This window comes from Lolium rigidum, chromosome 4 (genome assembly GCF_022539505.1).
Source record: "Lolium rigidum isolate FL_2022 chromosome 4, APGP_CSIRO_Lrig_0.1, whole genome shotgun sequence".
Classification (NCBI taxonomy): Eukaryota; Viridiplantae; Streptophyta; class Magnoliopsida; order Poales; family Poaceae; genus Lolium; species Lolium rigidum.
In genome coordinates, this window is record NC_061511.1 from 113428868 (window position 1) to 113437221 (window position 8354).

Consider the following 8354-nt stretch of genomic DNA (forward strand, 5'->3'; position numbering starts at 1 on the left):
TTAATACCTTGTCCCTCGATGAGGTAAAAACCCTTACGTCCTGCCTGTCTTTTCTTGATTATGATGATAATGGGTTACAATGGGGTGCCGAATAGTTCGGCTGTGATCTCGTCGAGATGGCTAATTGCTAGGGTAACCTAGCTCTAAGCTTCTGTTGGCTAAGATCGCTAAGATTGATTGTGTGTCCCTCGATAGCCCCTCTCCTGGCCTTTATATAGGAGACCAGGTCTCGAGAGGTCCAATCGAGTACGACTAGGTTTACAGTAGATCTATCTCTAAACTTTCCTTGTTCGGCACCTTCCGTGTCTTGTACTTCAAGTAACCTTACGCCGCACCGTCCTAGTGGCCCATCTTGCCATCGAGTACCTTCATGGGCCTCCAGCTGGACCGTATAGGGTAGAGCAACATCGGTTACCCGAAGGGTAATGCCCACGTCAGTAGCCCCCGAGTGTCTAGCCGAACATAGTTCGGGTAGAGACTGAAGCATGTCTTCTTCCGACGTCCTTCTCCTTGATCATTCTTGCTTTCCTTCTGTCTGCACCATTCTCTTCTATCGGGTGCGCGTCAGCGCTCCCGATGGGAGTAGCCCCCGAGTCTAGGTACGGATGCTTGCAATCCGTGTGTAGACTCAAGTTGTACCACTCGAACATTTTCCTCTACCGAAGTTTTTCCTGCAAGTCTTTGTAGGTCATCCGATATATTTTCCTTACGCAAGGGATAATGAATAACGTGCCCAACTTTTGTTGGTTAACTGCCGATGGCAAAACAACGTTACCCTACACAGAATCAAGTCCCCGGGCATGATCCTGGAGTGCGAAAAAAGTTCTGTCGGGTGCGCGTCCAGCGCTCCCGATGGGAGTAGCCCCCGAGTCTGGGCACGGGCGCTTGCGTCCGGGTGCAGACTCGAGTCAAATTTTTCCTTCGAGTTCTCATTCTGTCGGGTGCGCGTCCAGCGCTCCCGATGGGAGTAGCCCCTGAGTCTAGGTGCGGATGCTTGCAATCCGTGCGTAGACTCGAGTTGACCATCCGATACCTTTTTATTCCTTCGAATGTCTTTGACAGCGCCCATGACATCATTGATGACGCGCCGCTGTCGTGGCCCGATTGACAAGACTTGACCTAACGGGCCCACCCTAGTTCTGCGCGGGCAGTTTTTAGGTTTTGACCAGTGCACGCGCAGCGACCGAGGCGTTTCCTCGATTTTCGCGCGACGTGGGAATAATGGGCCGCCGGTTCCATTCTCTTTTCAAGCGCCACGTGTACAGCCAGATCCGCTCCACCTCCCACGACGTTTGTGGAGGTATGGCCACGATCTCACGCTAATTCCAATGGCATAAATAGAGGGCCTCCATGTTTTTACTTTTTTACGCCTCCTATTGCTCATCTTCTTCGCCCATCTTTTCCTGCTTCCTGCGTCCTCCCCTCAAAAGCTTCAGACGCCATGGGTGAAAAGAAGGGTGCCAGCGCTTCGGACGCGGCCAAAGTTAGCCGCGATTGGAGTGCCTCCACCATTTCCAACCGCGACATCAACAAGCTGCGAACCCTTGGATTCATCTCCGCATCTGAGGGTGATATTCGTCTTCCAGGTGCGGTTTCTCGCCCAAAGCCCCCGAAGGGCTTCACTGTCATGTTCACCGCCTTTTTGTTCTGTGGTCTTTCTCTTCGGGCCCACGAGTTCCTTCGCTCTCTTCTTTTCTTTTACGGGATCCAGCTCTGGCAGCTGACCCCAAACTCCATCCTCCACCTTTCTATCTTCATCACTGTTTGCGAGGCCTTCCTCGGCATTGACCCTCACTAGGGTCTTTGGAGGAAGATCTTCTACGTGAAGCGCCACAATGACATCAATGGCCCCCCCGTCGTTGGTGGCGTTGGCTTTGTTGTTAGGAAGGAGGTCGACTACCTTGATTATCCAATGAAGGAGTCCGTCCAAGGCTGGCGCAACAAGTGGTTTTATCTGCGAGACCCTTTAGTGCCTGGGCGACGCTCAAACCTTCCTCCCTTTGAAGATAAACATATAGCTAAGCCGAAGAAATCTTGGCAAAACACCCTTTCTCCCGAAGAAAGATTGACAGCCGACAGGCTGTTCGACCAAATCGACATCCTGAAGAATACGGGAGGCTTGACAATGTGCGGCACTGAGGTTGTCTCAGTGTTCCTACAACATCGAGTGCAACCGTAAATGTCTCGCCCCCATCAGTTGTGGCTTTACACGGGCAAAGATGATGGGTCCAGAGTTAGCTCTGCCGATCTTTCGGCTGAAGACCTCCGAGACGAAGTCCGCCGCTTAACGTGCCTTAGTATGAAGGACAACATCGTCCTGACATCAGCTCGTTCTCCTTATGATTCTGACCATCTTCCGACCGAGGTAATCCCCTGTTGTTTCTTGCTTGCTGTTGTTACTCTCCTTTTTTGTTGTGTCTCACAAATTCCCTTTCTTCCACAGGCCCCCACCGTTGCTCAATGCTATCCTCCTACACCCGAGAGCGGTGTGGAACCAGAGGATGATGACGATGATTCTGAGGGGACCGACGACGCCCAGCATGCCCTTGAAGACACTGATGTCCAAGAGGAAGAAGCTGCCGAAGATGACGCCTTCGTCAGGAGTAGGCGCCGAAAGCAGGTACACGACGAATTTATCACGACGGCTGAATCAAGTCCTAGCGGAGGAGATAATGATGCCGATGAAACCGCCGAACCTCCCCCCGTCAAGAAGATTTCAACAAGTTTCTTCGCAGGCGAAGATGACCTGGACCTGTGAGCGTCTATACTCCTTTCTTGATTTATTCCTCGTCACTTTGTATGCTAACCGTGCACTGCATTTAAGTAGCTCTGATGATGATGATGATGAAGTTCCTCTCGCGAAGAGGGCCAAATTTTCTCCGAGAGAGCTGCATCGGCTAAGGAATCTAATCCCTCTCCTGCCAAGTCGACACCTCCCTCGCGAACGGTCGTAGAGAAGGTTCCAGTGTCGACTGTTATTCCTCCTGGCGATGCTCCTACTTCGTCGGCTGGTCACGATCATGTAAGTACTCAGTCTGCTTTGCTTCGCCAAGTTTCTATCGACGGAGTCTTCCTGATGCTGTGGTGGAATTCGCCGAACAATTCACTTGACTAGAGGCCGAAAACTCCCAACTTCGAAAGACTATCAGATCTTCGGCTGATCAGGTACTTGAAGCCAACAGGCTTGCCACCGACGCCAAGAATGAGAACGTCTTGCTGAAGGAAGAGTTGAAGAAGCTGAAGCAGCGGCTGAAGGATGAACAGGATGCCAGGCGTGCGACAGCGGCCGCAGTCGACAAGAAGGGAGGCGTCCTCCGCGAATCCATCAAGGATTTATTAGGTAAAATCCATGGTACACCGTTTCTTTCTTGGTGTTTCTGTTATTGATTACTGATCTGTCTTTCTCATCAGCTTCGGGAGGACTCTACAGCCGACGCCTTGTCACTTGCCGCTGAGTCTAACGTCCAAGTCCTTGGTCTTTTGAAAAAGACCAAAGGAGCGCTGTCGAGGCTATACTCACTGGTAGAAAAAAGGGCTTCCGTCCAGCCCCATTAGTCGCGAAACTATAGGAACCGCGACCAATGGGGTCTTTAGTCGCGGTTCGGGAGGCGAACCGCGACCAAAGGCCTGGGCCCAGCGCGCTCGGTGGCCAGGCCGGTGGACGGGAGGGGCTTTAGTCGCGGTTGGCCGTGCCAACCGCGACTAAAGCCCCTCCCCTATATATACCATTCAGCCCACAACACTTAGCCATTTGGTGCCACTTCTCTTCACAAACTTCACAAGGGGGTGTAGGTTTGCTTTTGGATCCTCTTATGCACACAAGGTGTTTGATGAAATGCCCCAAGAGCATGAAACAGACATGATATGAAGTGTCGGAGCCACACTTGATCGAGCTTCCTCATTTATTTTCTCCTCCTCGATCGCGGTTAGCAACTTGAACCTTTCATATGTGTCATTGATAAAATATGCATGTGTGTAGTTCATTGTTTAATTTCTATTTAGTTTAACAAATGCATGATGGTTAATTAGATATTTTATATTATAATAATGCAGATGAATCAGCAATGGATGTACGCTAACCGACTCTCCGGCGAATTCACTACGGGTTTGAAAGATTTCCTCGTAGTGGCTAGTGCGAACAAGCAGGGGGGTTTTGTTATCTGTCCATGTGTTGGCTGTAAGAATCAGAAGGGTTACTCTTCCTCAAGGGAAGGTCACCTGCACCTGATTCGGCATGGTTTCATGCCAAGCTATAATTGTTGGACCAAGCATGGAGAAAGAGGGGTTATAATGGAAGAAGATGAAGAAGGGGATGATATCATCGATGAAAACTATCTTGATCATTTCGGTGATACTTTCATGGAGGATGCTGAAGGTGGGGAAGGTGAAGGGGAAGGTGAAGGGGAAGGTGAAGGGGAAGGTGATCAAGAAGAGGCACGTGATGAGCCCGCTGATGATCTTGGTCGGACCATTGCTGATGCACGGAGACGCTGCGAAACTGAAAAGGAGAGGGAGAATTTGGATCGCATGTTAGAGGATCACAAAAAGTCGCTGTACCCAGGATGCGATAATGGTCTGAAAAAGCTGGGCTGCACACTCGGATTTGCTGAGATGGAAGGCACAGGAAGGTGTAGCCGACTCGGGATTTGAAAACTTGCTGAAAATGTTGAAGAATATGTTTCCAAAGAATAACGAGTTGCCCTCCGAGTACGTACGAAGCAAAGAAGGTTGTCTCGCCCTCTAGGTTTAGAGGTTCCGAAGATACATGCATGCATCAACGATCGCATCCTCTACCGCGGTGAATACGAGAATTTGAATGAATGCCCGGTATGCACCGCATTGCGTTATAAGATCGAGGCGATGACCCCGGTGACGATGTTGAGGGCCGAAACCCGGGAAGAAGGTTCCCGCCAAGGTGATGTGGTATGCTCCTATAATACCATGGTTGAAACGTCCGTTCAGGAACAAAGAGCATGCCAAGTTGTTGCGATGGCACAAAGAGGACCGTAAGTCGGACGGGGAGTTGAGACACCCCGCAGATGGAACGCAATGGAGAAAGATCGACAGTGAGTTTAAAGATTTTGCAGCTGACGCAAGGAACATAAGATTTGGTCTAAGTACAGATGGCATGAATCCTTTTGGCGAGCAGAGCTCCAGCCATAGCACCTGGCCCATGACTCTATGCATCTACAACCTTCCTCCTTGGTTGTGCATGAAGCAGAAGTTCATTACGATGCCAGTGCTCATCCAAGGTCCGAAGCAACCCGGCAATGACATCGATGTGTACCTAAGGCCATTAGTTGATGAACTTTTACAGTTGTGGGGCAGACCTGGTGTCCGTGTGTGGGATGAGCACAAAGAAGAGGAATTTGACCTACGAGCGTTGCTTTTCGTAACCATCGACGATTGGCCTGCTCTTAGTAACCTTTCGGGACTGTCAAATAAGGGATACAATGCATGCACGCACTGCTTACATGAGACTCAAAGTGTACATTTGCCAAATTGTAAGAAGAACGTGTACCTTGGGCATCGTCGATTTCTTCCGAAAATTCATCCAGTAAGAAGGCAAGCATTACAACGACAAGGCAGATCACCGGCCGAAGCCTGCGGAACGCACTGGTGCTGAGGTATTTGATATGGTCAAGGATTTGAAAGTCATCTTTGGAAAGGGTCCTAGCGGACAATCAATTCCGAAGGGAGCCGACGGGCACGCACCCATGTGGAAGAAGAAATCTATATTCGGGAGCTAGAATATTGGAAAGTCCTAGATGTCCGCTCTGCAATCGACGTGATGCATGTTACGAAGAATATTTGCGTGAACCTCCTAAGCTTCTTGGGCTTGTATGGGAAGACAAATGATACAAAGGAAGCACGGCAGGACCATCAACGTTTGAAAGACCCTGATGACCGGCATCCGGAATGGTTTCAAGGTCGTGCCAGCTACGCTCTGACCAAAGAAGAGAAGGTCATCTTTTTTGAATGCCCGAGCGAGTATGAAGGTCCCGTCCGGATTCTCGTCCAATATAAAGGGAATAATAAACATGGCGGAGAAAAAGTTCCAAAACCTGAAGTCTCACGACCGCCACGTGATTATGACGCAATTGCTTCCGATTGCTTTGAGGGGCTCCTGCCGGAAAATGTTCGAGTAGCCATTGTGAAGCTATGTGCATTCCTCAATGCAATCTCTCGGAAGGTAATCAATCCAGAAGTTCTACCACGGTTACAGAACGATGTGGTCCAATGTCTTGTCAGTTTCGAGTTGGTGTTCCCGCCATCCTTCTTCAATATTATGACGCACCTCTTGGTTCACCTAGTCGAAGAGATTTCCATTCTCGGTCCTGTATTTCTACACAATATGTTCCCCTTCGAGAGGTTCATGGGAGTATTAAAGAAATATGTTCGTAACCGTGCTAGGCCAGAAGGAAGCATCGCCAAGGGCTATGGAAATGAGGAGGTAATTGAGTTTTGTGTTGACTTTGTTCCTAACCTTAAGCCGATTGGTCTTCCTCGATCGCGGCACGAGGGGAGACTAAGGGGAAAAGGCACGATCGGAAGGAAATCAACGATATGTATGGACGCCCATTCTCTGACTGAAGCACACCACACAGTTCTGACCAATTCCAGCTTGGTGGCTCCGTACTTTGAGAAACACAAGAATATTTTACGCTCGGACAACCCGGGAAGCCTCGAATCCTGGATTAGGAAGGCCCACATGGAGACTTTCGGCAGTTGGTTGAGAAAACATTTAATGAATGACAATGCTTGTTGTAGATCAGTCTGTACATGTTGGCCAAGACACCATCTTCGACTATAACGACTTTCCAAGGGTACGACATAAATGGGAATACATTTTACACGATCGCCCAAGATAAAAAGAGCACCAACCAAAACGAGTGGTGTCCGCTTTGATGCAGCAACCGAGAATGGGCAAAAGGTCACATATTATGGTTACATAGAGGAGATATGGGAACTTGACTATGGACCCTCCTTTAAGGTCCCTTTGTTCCGGTGCAAATGGTTCAAGCTAACAGGAGGTGAGGTAAAGGTGGACCAGCAATACGGAATGACAATGGTGGATTTCAACAATCTTGGTTACCTTGACGAATCATTCGTCCTAGCGAAAGATGTCGCTCAGGTTTTCTATGTCAAGGACATGAGTAGCAAACCGAGGAAACGGAAAGATAAGAAAACGATCAGTACATCATGCGATGATCCAAAGCGGCCACATTGTTCTTTCAGGGAAAAGAAACATCGTGGGAGTGGAGGACAAGACAGACATGTCAGAAGATTATAATATGTTTGGTGAAATTCCGCCCTTCAAAGTGAACACCGACCCAAGCATTAAGTTAAATGATGAGGATGCTCCATGGATACGGCCCAATCGTAAGCAAGCAGGGACACAAGGGAAGAAATGATGTGTAATAATTTATTGTACCAAACTTTGTTGAATGGATCATGTGAATTATATTATCCGTGATGTGTTTTGGTGTCCATTTTAGAATGATTCGATTGATTCGAGATAGCACTGATGATACATGAAATTTGGAGTGATTTAGTCATACTCCTGCCTAGGCGTATAATATGCATACTCGTAGTCTTCGTAGCCGCCGCCGTTGTACTGGTAGTCGTCGCCTTCTAAGTTGCCGCCGTCGTCGTCGCTGCTGTCGTCGCTGTCGTCGGGCGGCGCTCGTGGGTCGAACTGAGGGTAGCGCAGGCGGGGAATATCGCCGGCCGTGATGTAGTCCATGACGCTCTGCAGAGTCCGGCCGTACCACCATAGCCGACGGCCGGCCTCGTGGAAGTTCCCAGGAGGCAGACCGTCCTCCTCATACCTGGCGAGCGCCCTCTCACGCCGATTGATGAAGAAGGCGTCCCAAGTATGCTGGTTATCGGGATGCCGGCGGGGATTCATCCGCTGCTCCGGCGTGAGGTCGAGGTAGTAGTGGTTCGTGATGGCCGCCGGCGCGCGGTACCCTGAGGGACGGGAGGGACCGGCACGCCGCCGGCGCTTAGGCTCCAGCGGGCGGGGACGCGGTTGCCCGGTGGGCAAGGGTAGTTCGAGGCGCAAAGCTCCTCCACCTGCTGGTAGATTAGAGTGGGTGCGGTGGAAGCCATGAGAGAGTGATGAGAGATTGTAGAGATGTGATAATGCTGGCCAAGCCGGGCTACATATATGTAGTGAGAAATGGCGGGAAAAATGGGAGCGGGAAGACAGGAGGCGGGAAGAAAGTGGCGGGAAGAAAGAGGCGGGAAGAAAGTGGCGGGAAGAAAGAGGCGGGAAGAAAGAGGCGGGAAGAAATAGGCGGGAAGACAGGGAAGAAATGGCGGGAAGAAGAGGAATCCAGAGCTGGTCA